Raw genomic sequence first — 15,563 nt, 5'->3', positions numbered from 1 at the left:
TGGATCTCCATCCCTTCACTTTCAGTCTGGATGTATCTTTAGGTTCAAAATGAGTCTCTTGTAGGCAGCATATGGATGGGTCCTGTCTTTTTATCCAGTCTGCAACCCTATGCCATTTTATGGGAGCGTTTAGGCCATTCACATTGAGAGTGATTATTGAAAGATATGAATTAATTGTTACCATGTTGCCTGTGAAGACGTTGTTGTTATAGATTGTCCCTGTAAATATCTGTTGTATATCACTCTTGGGGTCTTACTCCTTTTATAGAACTCCCCTTAATATTTCTTGCAGGGCCGGCTTAGTGGTCACATATTCTTTCAGTTTCTGCCGGTCGTGGAAGCTCTGCATCTCTCCATCCATTCTAAATGACAGCCTTGCCGGATAAAGTATTCTTGGCTGCATGTTCTTCTCACTTAGTACCCTGAATATGTCTTGCCAGGCCTTTCTGGCTTGCCAGGTCTCTGTGGATAGGTCTGACGTTATTCTGATGTTCCTCCCTCTGTACGTAAGGAATCTCTTCCCCCTAACTGCCCTTAAGATGGTTTCCTTGGTTCTAAGATTTGGAAGTTTTACTATTACATGCCGGGGTGTTGGCCTCTTTTCCTTGATCTTGGGAGGGGTCCTCTCTGCCTCTAGGACACGAATGTTTGTTTCATTCCCTAGATTAGGGAAGTTCTCAGCTACAGTTTGCTCAAATACATCTTCTAGTCCTCTCTCTCTCTCCACTCCCTCCGAGATTCCATTTTTCTGACATTGGAACGCTTCATGGTGTCGCTTATTTCTCTGATTCTATTTTCATGGATTCTGAGTTGTTTTTCCCTGGCCTCCTCTTTTCCCTTTTTATCTATTATATTGTCTTCCAGGTCGCTTATTCTCTCTTCTGCCTCAGTTACCCTAGCTGTTAGATTATCTAGATTGGATTGGATCTCATTGATAGCATTTTTAAGTTCTGCCAATTCACCTTTCATTTCTGCCCTTAGAGACTCTATGTTGCCATTAATTGATTTCTCCATTCTAGCCATTGTCTTCACAATTGCTGGCCTGAATTCCATCTCCGACATCTTGGTTGTATCTGCATCCATTTGTAAATCTGCAGCATAAGTCATAATCTCTGAGTCTTTTCTATTTTGGGGGCTCCTCCTCCTAGTCATTCTGTTGATGGGTGTTTGAGGGAATGTATAAGAGTCCAAATTATTGACCAGAACCCAAGCAAGATGCACCTGTTTTCTTGGGACCTTAGGGTTGCTGGCCTCTTGTTTTCCCAGCCTGTCTTCTGCGGGAGGGGCCTGTGGCGCTGTTACTCAGGCAAACCTGTTTGGGCGGAGTTGCGTTGTGCCCCTGTGGCAGGGGATGGGCTCAGCGGGAATCAGTTTTTGGGGCTTTTGTTCTCTGGTGGCTTTCCCTGGCAGCTTTCTGCGTCTCTTCTGCGAGTCAGAGCAGAAGAGACCATTTCCAACCCTCTGCCTCAGAGCAGAGAGACTGCAGTCTGTTCTTCAGTGAGCTCTCCAGGCCACACCGTCTCCGTTTCTGTCCATGCTGCTATAAACTGCAGCGTCCTGGGTTGTGCGCCCCTCCGCAGTGCTCCCAGTCCTGCCTCCAGGTCGGGGCACGTCTCTGCCCTTTGTGCTTCTAAAACTGCCAGCCGCTCCCAGTTCGCGCATGCGTGACCCCACCACTCCGGGTTTCCACCCCGGGGGCTGCCCTAAAGTCCTTTCCCCGCTGCTACCAGTCTGAGAGTCTGTGCCCATCCCCAGCACGCAAGGCTGTCGCTCACCAGCGGTGTAGGATCCCCACTGCCAGGCACCCTCCCGCTGCCTTTTATCTTCCGATATCTGCCCGCGGAATCACGGCTCCCCGCTTCATCCTGTTAATGTATTTTTAACAATATGTATTGCTTAACAATATGTATCAGATTACAATGTGGAAATTTAAGAAAACAGTGCTCTTAGTGTGAAGGAAATTCATGCAAATTTTTAAGGTGTATAAGTTTTCTAAATAATCACACTTTAAACATACGAATGAGCTTTATTTATTGTTAAACAGGCCCTCACGAAACATGATTATCATTGGAAAACTGAATTCCATTGACTTTAGTATTGACCACTTTTCCTGGGACAGTGATTTCTGTCAGTATTAACATTAGGTAATTTGTCACCTTAATCAGAATTCATTAACAGTTTAGTTTCTGAGGCCTCTCTCTTTAAGGTCAATTAAATAAAAATGTGAAAGCCAGTATTGTTAAGATTTCTGCTACATAATAGTCAATTTATTTTATGTTTAGCCCCTTTGATTAAAAGTAATGGTCAAAGATGTTGAAGCCCTGGAAGGTGATTTTGAAGATGGAGAAGTGCTGGAGCTACCCAGGCAGCAATCAGAAACAATTAGGAAAAATGTACCAAATGCTTCATTCTTTCTCTAGGCTGCATGACAAATTACATTTAATATTTCAGTCTTGTTGCATTTTAAAATAAAGGCCTCCAACAAAGTAATTTTCAAGACAACTCCAATCAAAAGATACTGCTTAAAATTTTCTTATTGCCATAGAAATGAAAAGAATGATTGTCTATGTTGATTAACTTGAAGATTGCTTTGGGAAGAATTTGACAGTTTTGTAACATTCCCATTATAATTTGCAACCCTTGAAGAAGAATTACTACACTGAATATCAGGATAGTTTAAATCTTCCTTTTTATCTGGTAATTTTATTCTAGTACCCTAACATAAAGAGGGTACCTTATAATGTATATTTTTAATACATATATAATTGATTTTTATCATGATTCTTTAAAATTATTCTCAATTAAATCAAACAAAATATATAGCATAATATGTATACCAAAAATATTTGTTGATTCCTATCATGCAAAGTTTTGTCAGTTTGGCAGGTACAAAGATGAAATAGAAATATTATTTAATGGCAAAGAACTCACAGTTTAATGGCTAGAAAATTCACAACAAAAAACAAAATAAGACAAAGAAAACCTAGAGCCAATGACATTTTGGTTATGATGAGTTAAGAATGGCTGACACTATTTTGTTTGCTAATACATAAATACTAAATAGAGATTATATCTACCCAATACCACAAAAGATGGCAAGTAAGGAAAGTGACCCCACAATACTATTTTATGTTTAGAATGAAAGGTTATCATTGAGTGAAATTACATTACACCTGGCAATGTATAGGAAAATGTTTACATACCAAGAAAGACTTTTATGCTGGCAAGAAGATTCATTTTTTATGGGCCTTGTGATTTGCAGGCCAATGCCTGCAATTTTTATTGCCTTTTTTTTTTTAATTTATTTATTTGACAGAGAGACAGCAAGAGAGGGAATACGAGGGGGAGTGGGAGAGGGAGAAGCAGGCTTCCCGCCGAGCAGGGAGCCTGATGCAGGGCTCGATCCCAGGACCCTGGGATCATGACCCAAGCCAAAGACCCAACCGACTGAGGCACCCAGGTGCCCCAATTTTTATTGCTTTAAAATTGTTTGTTTTTTTTTTAAAGATTTTTTATTTATTTGTTTGACAGAAAGAGACATAGCGAGAGCAGGAACACAAGCAGGGGGAGTGGGAGAGGGAGAAGCAGGCTTCCTGCCGAGCAGGGAGCCCGATGTGGGACTCGATCCCAGGACCCTGGGATCATGACCTGAGCCGAAGGCAGACGCTTAACGACTGAGCCACCCAGGCGCCCCGCTTTAAAATAGTTTAAGCCAGTCTAAAATGCACTGGCTATCATAAATTAGCAAAAAAATAAGATTCAGTAATGGTAAGGATTCAGTTAAATGGCATTCTCATTTATTCATTCCTGAATTCAATTAGTAAACATGTATTGTGTGTTTACCAGGTGATAGGCAGCTTGTTAGGGAATTAGAGATGCATAGAAGGATAACTCCCTCCAGTCATGGGTCACTGTGGTGAGACTGCTAGGGTAATACAAATTGTTATCCTTTGGAAATAAATTTAGTGATATTTGTCAACAACTATATAAAAATGTGTAAACATTTTAACATTGATACCTTCCTATGGAAAGTATTCAACAGAAAAAAAGGATATATGAGCATATGTGTTTTTTGTATATTTCTAATGATGTAAATTGGAAGCAACTTGAATGTTCAAAGGTTCAATGATTAAGAAAACAATAGTATTTCCCTTTGGTTGAATATGATACAGACATTAAAATGATAATTTGGGGTGTTGTAATGTCATGGAAAATGCTTAGATGTATAATGCAGAAAAAAACAAAAATTATATAAAATATTACTGTTCTGTAAAATTATACAAATGAGAAAACTTTTGGATTTTAGAAAATAATAGCTGTATTAGCATGGTTAGATGATCATTTCAGTGTTTGTTATTGAAATGCATATTATTTAAAAATAATAAAACATTTTAATGTATAAAAGTAGTTCTCAACTGAACCCTTGCTCATTGCCTGTGGGAATATAAAGTAGTGCAACTGCTGTAGAAAATGGTATGGTGGCTCCTCAAAAAGTTAAAGATAGAATTACCATATAATCCAGAAATTCTACTTCTGGGTATATACTCCAAAGAAGTGAAAGCAGGGACTTGAAGAGGTATTTGTACACCAATGTTCATAGCAGCCTTATTCATAATAGCAGCAAACCAACTGTCCATTGATGGATGAATGGATAAGCAAAATGTGGTATGTATATACCATGAATATTATTCAGCCTTGGAAAGAAATTCTGATACATGCTATGACATGGATGGACTTTGAAGGCATAATGCTAAGTGAAATAAACGAGTCACAAAAAGACAAATCCTGTATGGTTCCATTTATATGAGAGTAATCAGATTCATAGATACAGAAAATAAAATGGCGGTTGCTAGGGGCTTAGAGAAGAGGGAATAGGAGGTTATTGTTTAATGGGTACAGAGTATCAGTTTTGCAAGGTGAAAAGAGATCTAGAGATAGATGGTGGTGATGGTAACACAACACTGTGAATGTACCTAATACCATTCATCTGTACAATTAAAAATGGTTCAGATGGTAAATTTTATGTGTATTCCACCACATTTGAAAAAGCAAAGAAAGATTAAAATGGTAAATTTTGTGTTCTGTATATTTTACTACAATAAAAAGTTTTTTTAAGTGGTTGAAGCAATGGATGGATTTCTAGATATGCATCACAAGTTGAAAAGAGGGCTAGTCAATAGATTTAAAAGCACAGTACAGTGAAAAAATGAAATACATAAAGCAGTTGGGAAAAGAATTTTTATTTTATTCTTTTATTTAAATTCAATTAATTAACATATAATGTGTTATTAGTTTCAGAGGTAGAGTTCAATGATTCATCAGTCTAATATAATACCCAGTGCTCCTTATATCATGTGCCCTCCTTAATGTCTATCACCCAGTTACCCCATCCCCCCACCCACCTCCCCTCCAGCAACCCTCAGTTTGTTTCCTATGATTAAGAGTCTCTTGTGGTTTGTCTCCCTCTCTGGTTTTGTCTTGTTTTATTTTTCCCTCCCTTCCCTTATAATACTGTTTTGTTTCTTAAACTCCACATATGAGTGAGATCATGATAATTGTCTTTCTCTGATTGCCTTATTTTGCTTACCATAATACTCTAGTTCCATCCACGTTTTTGCAAATGGCAAGCTTTCATTTTTTTGATGGCTGAGTAGTGTTCCATTGTGTATATATATATATATATACCACATCTTCATTATCCATTCATCTGTTGATGGACATCTGGGCTCTTTCCACAGTTTGGCTATTGTGGACATTGCTGCTATAAACATTGGGGTGTAGGTACCCCTTTGGATCACTACAATTGTATCTTTGGTGTAAATACCCAGTAGTGCAATTGCTGGGTCATAGGGTAGCTCTATTTTTAACTTTTTGAGGAGTCTCCATACTGTTTTCCAGAGTGACTGCACCAGCTTGCATTCCTACCAACAGTGTAAGAGGGTTCTGTTCCATTGATCTATGTGTCTGTTTTTGTGCCATTTGGAAAAATAATTTTGAGTATCACCAAGTTCTATTGTATTATGTTCAAATTTATGATTTGAAATTTGTTCTACTTACTCTTCATGCTTTTCTAAGCTCATGTATGTTGGTAGTAGCAAAAAAATGTAATTGTCAGACTAAATGAACTTTTAATGTTCAATCTCAATTTTAGAGGTGTAAAGAGATGCTTGTGTTAAAAGTGAGAAACCAGAGGTCCAGAGAAGTTAGGATTTAATAGGTAATGATGAATCTGACTGTAATGGATCCTTTGACTTTTATTACAACATTATTTAAGTTGTATACCACCTCATGCAGGCCAGATTGTAATCTTTTTTTTTTTGAAAATTTTATTTTTATTTATTTGACAGAGAGAGAGAGACACAGCGAGAGAGGGAACACAAGCAGGGGGAGTGGGAGAGGGAGAAGCAGGCTCTCCGCTGAGCAGGGAGCCTGATGTGGGGCTCGATCCCAGGACTCTGGGATCATGACCTGAGCCGAAGGCAGACACTTAATGGCTGAGCCACCCAGGCGCCCCCAAATTGTAATCTTTAAAAAAAAAATAACCTTATGAAACATTCAATTATTTCTTTCCTATTAAGAAAGTCTTATAACAAACATGAATTTCCTATGGTATAGCTTTAATCTACGTCTTTTACTCCTGATTTTGACTTTCTCAAGCAATTAACTTCCCAGCTTTTCTTTTACCAGGCCATAGTTCCCTTTGATCCTAAGAGAAGTTGCATTTTTCTTTACCTTTAAAACTTTTTTATGAATTGATGACCAAATATCCTTCCTACCCCCACTATGGGAAGTGGGGGAACTGTATTGCTTCATTACTCTTTAATTGTAGAACTCAAAACAGAAAGGATATTATCTTCTACATCTTATGCATTGCACTATGTCAGAACACTTCTGGATACGAATGACAGCAATTGAATTCCCCAAAAGATTTATTAGCGCATTGTAATTGGGAGGTCCAAGGGTAGATCTTGAGACTGCATCCAGAGCCTCAAAGACCGCTGTCAGGACTTTCTCCACTCTTGGTTTGCATTGCTTTATTCTTCAAATAGATTCTCTCCTAGTGGCAGACAAATGCTTTCAAAGGCTTCACACTCACACCCTCCCAGTTAAGCAATTGCAGTGGAAGAAATAAATCACTCTCCCAATGTCCATATCTCAATTTCAGGTCCTGTATGCCTACCCCTATCACTGGCAGCCCCAACACTAACATAGAGTTGAGAAGGAGTTTCCCAAAGGAATCTGAAGAAAGAAGGTAGGAGAATTGTCTGAGCAGACGAAAAGAACAACTTCCATAGTTTACTATACCCCCTTTATAGTGAAGCCACTTTAAAAATTCTAAACATCAATGTACCTGTTCAACTCCATTAAAAGTTTAAATTATTTCACGTACTGCGTATTTGTTGCCTTTTAGTTGCCCAACATTTGAATCCTTTCCTTTTGTTTGCCACTGTGGCAGCCTTAGTGGGAAAGTGGGGTCCCACCTGGACAGTTGACAAATACTGATGCTTATTTTAAACTCTTATAACTAAGGTTTTGGCAGGCAGTGTAAGTTTGGCTATCTTCCTGGGGCTTTCAGTGTAATCATGGGAAGCAAAGAAGCAGGGATAGTTAGAATTCATTCTGATGGCAGCAGGAACATCCAGGGCCCAGTAGCACCCATGTAGCTGCAAGGCAGTGGTGCCATAATTAAATTATTCCTGTGTCATGACATTGCCTATAATTATGACCACTCAGCTTTCCATGGAGCTCATTATATAGCCTGGTTTTCCAGCCTTTCTATTGATTATGTGAGCTTTTCACATTGATAAATACTGTTAACTAATCTACAGACCTTAACAGATTTCACCAGTTTTCCCACTCACGTCCTTTTCCTGGTCCAAGATCCAATCCAGAATCCCATATATTACACTTAGTTGTTATATCTCCTTAGTTTTCTCCAATTTATTATAGTTCCTCTGTTTTCATTATTCAATGCCCTTGACCCTTTTGAAGAGTTATTGGCCAGTTACGTGTAGAATGCTCCTTAGTTTGGGTCTTTCTGATATTTTCTCATGATCAGTTTATGTATTTTTGGCAAGAATACCACAGAACTATCAGTGCATCATATCAGGGTATTGATACATCTTATTATTGGTGATGTTAACTCTGATCACTTAAAGTGGTATTTACCAGGGTTTCCCACTGTGAAGTTACTATTTTTCTGTTTGTAGTTAAAATATATTGTGGGAAATCTTAGAGGCCATTCTAATATCCTGGTTATACTGCCATCTATTAATTTTAGTATTCATAGACGATTACCTGTGGTATTTTGCCACAATCATCAGTATTCTTTACATGTTCCAATGTGTTTTTTCCCCATACCCCCAAGCAATTCTCCAATTCTTAGTAGATTGACTAGGTGTATTACAAATTTAACTCAATTCTGACACTATCTATCTGGAGATAGCATTAGATCCCATATGTTGAGAGTTCAGTCTCACAACACTGGCCGTATTTCAGATACCAGCCTCAAGTTCAGGTTGTTACCTGTGCTTCTGACTAATTGGCTATAAATTGGAGGTTCCCACAACCCTCTTCTCAGATTAGATTAATTTGCTAGGGTGGCTCACAGAACTCAGAGAAACATTTACTTATGTTTGCCATTTTATTATAAAAGAGATAAAGGATAGAGATGAAGAAGAGGTACATAGAGCGAGGTCCAAAAGAGTCCCTAGTGCAGGAGTTTCTGTCCCTATGAAATTGGGGTGTGCCAACCATCCTGCCATGCGGATTGTGTAACAGCTGGAAGCTCATCATGAAGAGTTGTTACAGGGCTGTGATCTCCAGCTTCTACACCACTTCCTCTTCCCAGAGGTCATGAGTGGGGCTGAAAGTTCTAACCCTCTAATCACTCCGTCTTTCTGGTGACCAGTTCCATCCTGATGCTATCTAGGAGCCCCACTCTTTGTCAACTCATTAACATAAACTCAGGTGTGCTGTAAAGGGGCTCCTTATGAATGACAAAAGATACTCATCACTCAGAAAATTCCAAGGGTTTTAGGAGCTTTGTGTCAGAAACCAGGGATAAAGACCGAATAGATTTCTTCTTATGCCACACAGTCTATTGAATGCAGGAGAAAATTATGTACTCTGATTAGTAACGAAGATTTGTAAAGGTGAACCTGATTAGAAATTCTTTTCATCAGTAAGTTAAAGAAATGGTGGAGATGTTTATGAAAGTTACAGGAAAAACTGTGTGCAAATGTTAAATAATTCGTGGCATTTTCTACTTTTGCGGAGAAGAGCACAGATGTACAATCCAGTTATCTCTATTTATTTGTGGGGTCAGTATGATTCTTGATGGGAGCAAGGAACTCCTGTGTTGACTCTTAGTTCTAATCCCACTTTTCTCTTTGTGCAGAATAAACCTGGGTCCATAGCAGAGGATGGGGAAAGCTATGTAAACGACAAAGAGCTGGAACTCCCTAAATCCCCAGCCGTCTTATACTTGACAGGAAGATAATAAGCTCCTTCATTTTCTCAATGTAAAAACCTTCCAGGTTGTGACTGCCGTAAGTACAATGGATAATTTACTATGGATACATCACACTTGATTACATTATCTGATTATATAGAGCACAAACACTCTCAAACTTAACATCCCCAGACATTTTCCCAAGATAGAGCTAGTGAGACCATAAGTTACTTTGTCTTTAATTCTCATGTACTTCATGTGCATGAGTTTGGTTGTTTTTGTTTTCGTTATAATACCACTTTCAAATGGTGGGGCTCCCATTGCCGGGACAACCAAAAGTAGTCATGAGGCTTTACCAAAACCTTAATCCTTGGTAGGTAGTATCCTTAGCTTTCTTACTCCTTGGGTTGAAAAAATGCAAAACATTCTTTACTTCTGTTGGGTTTCCCATTTTGTCTAACTTTCCTCAAAGTTTCTATGTATACACTTCTTAAATTTACTAATCAAGCTCATTTTATTTCTACCTACCTTGATAAAAACCAATCTTTAATACACTAGGTTCCCTTTAAATTTGTACAGTTTTACTCAGTATTTTAGACACAAAACTTGTACATGAATTACTTTTTTGTGTTTAGGAAAGACATGAAAATCTTCATGTAAGAACTTCTAGATAGGTGAATGAATCACTGTCCCCCAATTTCTAACAAAATAACTAACAACTACAACAACAGAAACAATAAAAAAAAATCACCATCAACAACCACAGAGAAGGACCTAACCATAAACTTTAAATACGGGCTGACAATAAAGGAAACAGAAAAATTCTGGAGCATGGCGTAGGGCTATAGTTAATAAGATTTAATAATGAGGGCGCCTGAGTGGCTCAGTTGGTTAAGCCACTGCCTTTGGCTCAGGTCCTGATCCTGGAGTCCCGGGATCGAGTCCCGCATCGGGCTCCCTGCTCAGCAGGGAGTCTGCTTCTCCCTCTGACCCTCCCCCCCCCATGCTCTCTCTGTCTCTATCTCATTCTCTCTCTCAAATAAATAAATAAAATCTTTAAAAAAAAAAAAAAAGATTTAGGGGCGCCTGGGTGGCTCAGTTGTTAAGCGACTGCCTTCGGCTCAGGTCATGATCCTGGAGTCCCAGGATCGAGTCCCACGTCCGGCTCCCTGCTCAGCTGGGAGCCTGCTTCTCCCTCTGACCCTCCTCCCTCTCATGCTCTCTGTCTCTATCTCATTCTCTCTCTCAAATAAATAAATAAAATCTTTAAAAAAAAAATTTAATAATGAAGAAGAAGAATTCTTTAGGCTTTCAGTCCAAAATAGTAAATTACCGACAATCAAGGGGAAAAAAATCCATAGTAGAGTTGGGGGTGGAGTGGGGCTGGGAGCTTAAATGAACTGGATGCACAGTTCTGTAGATTGCTGTGCTGCACAATTGGTCTGGTGCTTAGTCAAGCACGGTTTTGAAGAGAGTTTTTTCAACCAGGAAAACTGACTTATGCAGATCATCCACAAAATTCTTGGCTCAGATCACAAATGAAGATTGGTTTAAGGACAGCCTTTTGGGCTGATACTACATCTAAATTCTCTGGAAATTCCTCTGGAAGGACATCCACTAGTAGTTATACAGACATATGGTTTACTTTGCTCAATTGTAGAGAAATTTTATCTTTGCAAGTTTGACAAGGAGTAGTCTGGCCCCCTTACTAGGCTGAAATTAATTTCCAGAAAAACAAGTGATGGCCTGTATGACACCTCTAAATATATGGAGTAAAAGACTAGATTTCAATGTTTACATGATTTCAAACTTTATGAATATGAACTAATTGTGCAGTTAGTTTTTTTAATACTGATAATGAGAATGAATGGTTATACTTATTTATTTAATGTTTTATTTAAATTCAATTAAGATATAATGTATTATTGGTTTCAGAGGTAGAGTTCAGTGGTTCATCAGTCTTATATAATACTCAGTGCTCATTACATCACGTGCCCTCCTTAATGTCCATCACCCAGTTACGCCATTCCCCCACCCACCTCCCCTCTGGCAACCCTCAGTTTGTTTCTTATAACTAAGAGTCTCTATGGTTTATCTCCCTCTCTCATTTTGTCTTGTTTTATTTTTTCCTCTCTTCCCCTATGATCCTGTTTCTTAAATTCCACATATGAGTGAGATCATATGATAATTTTCCTTCTCTGACTGATTTATTTCACTTAGCATAATACCCTCTAGTTCCATCCATGTCATTGCAAATGGCAAGATTTCATTTTTTTGATGGCTGAGTAATATTCCATTGTATGTATATATCACATCTTTATCCATTCATCTGTCCACAATAGCCGAACTATGGAAAGAGCCCAGATGTCCATCCATCAAGAGAATGAATAGTTATAAATGGAATTTAGTGAATTGAAAATTAAATAAAGTGACATTGGAATACTAGAATTCTATAGACATTCCGGAGTATATGTAAAAACTACTATGAAAGATTTTATCCATAATTAAAGTTCTTGTATTTGTGAACACTTCTCTTTTTTTTATTTTTGGCCATGAGACTAATTTAAAAATATGGCTCCCAGAACTGAAGTCTGTATTTCATACTGCAATCAATCAATTCCAACCTCACATTAACATCTTGCTGTAGAAGAAAAAGGTGTCAGGTGTCAGTTCCAAACCAGATGAGTAATGAATTATAAAAGACCAGCATTGGTGAATCATTACAAATTTGCAACAGCCTTAGGCCTGAAGTGTAAAAGGAGGGAGTTTGCTAGAATCCAGAGAGTTTTAGGAGAGCCTAAGAGTAGCTGGGGCCCTTATAAAGGAATACAGTTACTACTAAAGCCTAAATTTTATTGTTCTCCCTCTCTTTGATAGACTGCCAGTGTCTTCCATTGGCTAAACCCAACTGCCAGACAGAGAGACAAAGAACCCTGGCAGATGTTGTCCATGAGTCATTCTCTAGAATGACAAAGCAGGGAAAGGTGTAGAGTAGATCTGGAAGGGCAAATGGAAACTAGCACATTTTATTTCAGTAAAAGTACAGTTGATTATGTTTCTGGCTGTTAATTTTTCTTTTATCTGGTCTCCTTCATTTAGGTTATGCGGCAGGTCCCTGAAGTCTTCTAAGTTTGTAATACCTAGGGGAAATAATTTCACAGATCTTGGGGTTGGTTCTGATATTGTTTTCTTTGTTATATTGAAGATTTGATAATGGTATATAATTGAGTTTTTGGTTTCCCAGATGGTGAGGTATACATCCTTTATAAGTGTAAAAGAACACTAAGAGTATAATGTCATGAAATAGAAGTGATCTGTGTGGGAGGACAGCTCTTTGATTTATGTCATTCTTTTTGTTACTTTTATATCCTCTATTCTCTGCCAAAACATTATTCATGTGCTTACCTCTTTAACATGTAGGCCATTTAGGGGCACCTGGGTGGCTCAGTCAGGTAGGCATCTGCCTTTGGCTCCAGTCATGATCTTGGGCTCCTGGAATTGAGTCCCATGTCAGGCTCCCTGCTCAGTGGGGAGTCTGCTTCTCCCTCTCCCTCTGCTTCTACCCATACCCCCACTTGTGTGTACACGTGCTCTCTCTGTCTCTTTCTCAGATAAATAAATAAAAATCTTTAGAAAATAATAATATATAGGCCAGTTAGCTGTGGTAAGCTTGATCACACATACAGATGAAAAAGTGATATGTATCAAAGGAATAGTATCAATTTTTAAAAACTTATAAGCCCATACATTTTTAATATTTTTTATAATATTATACCATCAGTTAAATTAGTGAGTAGATTTTAGAATTTTTTAAAAAATCATTTTTGTTCTTTCCCCTCCAAATATCATAAACATAATAAATAAAATTATAAAATTCAGTGGGAAACAAAACAGTATATATTAATAACTGATCTCAAGATAAAATAACTTAAATGTTTAAGATCCAGTAAGGGAGGTAAACTTATTTATAACCAAATATGAATAAAATTACTTTAGATACCAATATTCTGCTTTGTTTTCACTTGATTTTCCTCATCTAGGCTCATAATAGCATTCTGTTTTGATCTTTTGAATATAATTGAAAGTGATCAAAAATATGCAGGATTAATATTAGAAACAACTACTTAACTTTTGGAGTTACAAGAGAAAAGTGGTTTCCAACAAAAACTAATTTTTTTCTTCATTTTTTGTTTCCTCCATGAAAATAAAGCTCTTTAAAAATTAAATTTGGCCTTTATTATCCTTAATAACTGTTTTTGATGATTTATTTTCTAAATATTTAAGTTAACTGAAATACTCATGTTTTAAGTACATATTTCTCCTCTTATTTTCTTACAATGCACTGAAAAAAACCTGAAATTAGCATTATATTGAAACAGTTCTGTGATATTAGGAAATCTTCACTGTTGCTGTTGTTTAAATCCTTGATAATGTCAATATTCGTCAGTTAATACTAAGTCTAAAGAGAATAAATAAATATTTAAAGCATTTAATAACAAAAGAAGGATGATGATTATATGGCTAACATTCTTTTTTTTTTCTTCTGAAGATTTTATTTATTTATTTGACACAGAGAGAGAGAGAGAGCGCACAAGCAGGGGGGATGGCAAGCAGGCAGAGGGAGAGGGAGAAGCAGGCTTCCTGCTGAGCAAGGAGCCAGATGTAGGGCTTGATACCAGAACCCTGAGATCATGACCTGAGCCGAAGGCAGCCACTTAACCGACTGAGCCACCCCAATGCCCCAGTATATGGCTAACATTCTTTTTGAAAGCTAATAGCTCAACCTGTTAACATTAATAAATGTTTGGACTTTAGTCTTACTCAGTTTCTATTTATAGATGTTTTAGATGTGTTTCCATTGATATACGTTCATTCAAAACATTACAGGACACATTCTATATACTTTTTCAGCTACATTTCTGTAAAATTGTGAATCATGCACAACTATCACCCTGAGGCACTATAAATCATTGAAAATAAAATTTTATTCTAGTTACTAAAGAAGGAAAGTGTATCAGTTCATTCAATAAAAATTTTCCCAAAATGTGAAAAAAATCTTTTCTGATTGACTGCCAGCTAATTAAAAAAATTTAAGCCATTCAATCATTCCACAGTATTCTGTTCTCTGAGTTACATGTGTTATTTTAGATCAGTTTTCTTTTTTAAGTTTTTATAATTGTACACTTTCATCTTTGCCACTAACTCTAAATTAGCCTTTTTTGTTTTTGAAGAATGGGAAGTTTGATGTATATAGTGTACTGATTGCTGTAGACTATAATATTAAATTGTTACAATTATATGAGATCTATATGTTGTATTTTACTTACATGTGTATGTGTATGTGGTATGTGCATATGAAATTTACAGATGTACACTATGTTGTTGCTTTAAAAACTCCAAAGGTGGCAGTTTAAAGACTATTTTGTTGCTAATAATGGCTTAATACCTAAACTGAACAGAGTCCTTCACAAGGTAAATTAACCAGGGAAATATGCCAATTTTGACTTCATTTCCATCCTATTGAATGACTGCATTCATTCTCTTTAGATTTAAAGCGCTCCATTCTACTGTTCCTCAACACTCTTTATAGAATTCCAGCTTGCTTTTCACCTTTTAACAGTTTAATATAGATGGCTGGATCAAGTCCATTGTTCCAATTGTATGTAGCTTAAAAAGCTCTGCAGTATTTTATTCTTTCCATTGTATGTGGCTTCTCTGAGTGCTCTGCTCACTGCATTTTACTCCTACTCTCTCTGTTTTCTAAACCCATTTATGCCTATTCTTTCTCAAGACACTTGTTCATCTGGGAGCTCAAATTGACTTCTCCCTATTCTATTTCCTTAACTAAAAATGCACCATTAAGGTTGATTGAACTCTTTTAAAGCACTTCATAAAAAAGTGAAAGACCATAAGAAAGTAGGCTACCAGTGTTTGTAAATACCTGTTTTCAGCCAAATTGATGGCAAGAAATAAGAAATAATTGGAAACTTAAAAATGTTATTGATATATTTTTTACAGATTAGCCTCTTTTTGTTGTTCTTTGAGAAACATACTTGCAAAACATTTTGGGGAGGGGAGAAATGGTAGAGGGGGCATTATGTTATAATTA

The 15,563-nt window shown here is 37.3% G+C and overlaps 1 protein-coding gene across 8 annotated transcripts in view; it reads left to right on the top strand.

Moving 5' to 3' along the window:
* The window catches only part of RTN1 (reticulon 1), a 385,922-nt gene that overhangs the window by 10,508 nt on the left and 359,851 nt on the right, over positions 1-15,563 (top strand). For 5 of the 8 annotated variants that reach the window (XM_064571132.1, XM_064571129.1, XM_064571131.1 and 2 more), the window contains exons 2-3: positions 7,166-7,252; positions 9,401-9,551. The exons of 2 other annotated variants lie outside the window; for them this stretch is intronic. The gene's annotated coding sequence lies outside the window, so the exon portion shown is untranslated. The remainder of the gene's footprint in view (positions 1-7,165; positions 7,253-9,400; positions 9,552-15,563) is intronic. One more of the 8 variants, XM_064571127.1, reaches the window with a different exon arrangement.

This window comes from Mirounga angustirostris, unplaced genomic scaffold (genome assembly GCF_029215605.1).
Source record: "Mirounga angustirostris isolate CCGP_5_RB_7025 unplaced genomic scaffold, mMirAng1.0.hap1 SCAF_9, whole genome shotgun sequence".
NCBI lineage: Eukaryota > Metazoa > Chordata > Mammalia > Carnivora > Phocidae > Mirounga > Mirounga angustirostris.
Note: the sequence above shows the minus strand (reverse complement) of the source record. Positions and strands in the feature narration are given on the sequence as shown.